The sequence below is a fragment of the Varroa destructor genome, unplaced genomic scaffold (assembly GCF_002443255.2).
Source record: "Varroa destructor unplaced genomic scaffold, Vdes_3.0 BEIS01000005.1, whole genome shotgun sequence".
Taxonomy (NCBI): domain Eukaryota; kingdom Metazoa; phylum Arthropoda; class Arachnida; order Mesostigmata; family Varroidae; genus Varroa; species Varroa destructor.
In genome coordinates, this window is record NW_019211458.1 from 22,479,688 (window position 1) to 22,482,616 (window position 2,929).

Sequence of the window (2,929 nt, forward strand, 5' to 3'; positions counted from 1 at the left end):
GGGGCTGTGGCGCTCGTACAAGAGTCGGGCGCCCAATTCTTGCTTGACATGTGGTTTCTGTTATTCATAAGCATAACATGGTGGGTGGTCTTGACCATGTGCGTTGGCCCTGAAACAGGCATGTGAGATCGGCTCTGACCATGTTGAGGATGCGGGTCTCCAGCGGCGTGAACCGCTGGAGCCTTCGACACAGTATCTGTCGTGTGGAGCAACAATACAATCGGTTTCGGTCCCGTCGCAGCAGGGGCATTGGCAGCGACCTTTCCACTATTTAGTTCAGCTGAGCCAGCTTCAGCACCGCCAGTTGCCTTTGCATCCGTGGCGACTACACGCACCACAATTATCCACAGAACTACCGATATCAATGGCAACACGTACTTCATGTCTATATCCTCCTGTCTTCCGCACGCACTTGACACTGACAGACTGACCCTGCGTACAGCAACCTGTCAATATTTAACCGCTAGGAAAGAACATACGTGGGAGAACAGAGACCCCATAGGAAAGGTTGCGGTCATCGCTCACTGCTCGTCTTTCGCCAAAATCCGAAATTCGATAAGAGAAAAGGCCGAACGAAAATGTGTAGTTAAGTCAACAACGCCAACGGGGAAAGTAGCACCAGCAACGGTAGCGGCGGCTGTAGAAGAAGCGAACCCAGCAGGCGAATCCGTCGGAGAAGGGTGAGTCAACGGAGAACCGCTACAGGTGCGCTGACACTGACAGGCGCTAAAGTCGATTCGCGAAAGTGATCGTGATGATGCCACTCACAACTGTAGCAGCTGTAAACTACTCCACCGAGCGTCATTTGCCATTCACAGAGGGGAAAGCCGCGTTTACCGGCAACGTCAAAGAGAAGGAGTTTATTACGTAATAATAATAACAACAACAACGGCGAGCGGTCACTGCCGCTGCAGCACAACAGCAGCAGCGACGACCCGCATGGAACCCGCTGGCCAATTCGGTCTACTGCCTGGAAGGTCAGGGGTCGAATAACTGCCCATCGTCGCCGTTGGCGGATAACGTCTTCACAGTCGCCATCGCTTGCAATCCGCACAGATTCTGTATATGTCAGGTTCGTCGCTGACCAGACGGTTGGATAGGTACAGCTGCTAGTTACGGGTTGTTTCGACGGTTGGCTGCCGGAAACATCTGCGGTGACCACCAAAAGTATCCTATTCGATGCCGACCGCGTACCCATGCGCAACTCAACCTTGCTGTTGATATTCGTGATGCGCTGCAGAACTATTAAGCGGCCATAGTCGATAATGGCTGGCGATTAACAAATGGTCTGAAGGAAAGGCAAATCATAGGCGCACCAGCAAGTGTGATTTCTGCATTCGTCTGACTGATGAACAGCAACAATATGTGCATATTGCAGGTGTTTTTCTCCGGCGTCGACACGACGACTACCTTAAAGTGGTTGCAGAACATGATTAGCCACCTATTGGTAAATGTACAGTGCACAGCGCTCGAAATCCCCTATATATACGTCCCAAAATCTTCCCATTGGCTGGAGCCCTACCGGCGCGTCACGTCAGCCATGATCAGTCAATCATCGCGAGAACTCCTATACGATTTAAGGTATCGTTTCAATTAATGGCTGGCTTCAGTTTTGCGCTGTTTTTCTTAAATATGGTGAATGGTCGGCTGAGTTCGGCGTATGCTAACTTGAAGTGTGTACCAAACAAATATGTGCCTGTACCGAAAGTGAGTATTACGTTGAACAGCCGATAATTTTATAGTTTCGATCAGTCATTGATTTTAGGCAGCGGTAAAATGACGAAAATGTGTTTCTGTATTATTTCAAAGTCTGACAGTGAGTTTTTTATGGCTACGATATGCGCACATCGATATGGACCTGTAAACGCTGATAAGCTAATGGTTTTTGTTATAAACTATCGGACTAACAGATAGTCCTAGAGGTACAGCCTATCCTGCAAGCTCCCATTCTGACTAATAGCAAAAACATTTTTTACCTTGACCTCAGTGTGCTAGCCTCTGCAGTACAAGAAAGCCTATTTGAATATTGATAACCTACTAAACTATAAGACAAAATAAATATAACGACAATGTAGTTTGTTTCATAATTGAATCACACCTGTAACACAACATCAGGACAACATATGAATTTTTTCCTAAATGAAGCCTAAGTCCCCACTATTTGGTCAAGTCATGGGTAGAAACACTTAGATGAACTCAAATGATTGCTATTTTTATTAACGACACACATATCATCTGCGCACATTGTATTGTTACGTACGAAAATGATGATTGGCGTTATGGGCGCGTAACATTTGTCTGTGCGTTCGGATGTTATTTCAATTACGATCAATAACGATCTATATAAGATTCGACGATATAGCTTGACTGCGAAACTTCTTCTAGTAACTAGTTAGAAATCGCTACTTCGGATCTCGCCGAAGGCACGAAGGTGCTATGATTAACGAAAACCATTGTCTGAAATCAATTTATCTAGGATGGGACAGAAAATTAAAGTGCCATGTGTTAGGCTTGCAGACCGAATCGGTCCTGTTATACGAAAAGGGCAAGCCCAGGTCTAAATTAGCGGCCAGTGCAACATCAGAGTCCATTACTAATGTCTCACCAATAGCAACTTTATCATTCAATGTATATTCACGTTTTTTTTTTTTATAATACGGCACCTTTAACAGTAGAGATAGTCTTATCATCTTCAGTACACTATCTATGGCAACTTATAGAAGATTACATTAACAATCTTTTATTAATAAAGTTGTAACTTTGTGTACAAGCAAGATGTAGTGTTGTTTTCCAAACAAAAATAAAGACGTTTTTCTGAGTCTCGAGTAAGTTGGCGGCTGTCACTTTTGCATGTAGTAAATAAAATGGTGGGAGTCGCTTCTGCACATTTTTAATTAACTCGATTAATTTAACGAACCCCTATAAATAA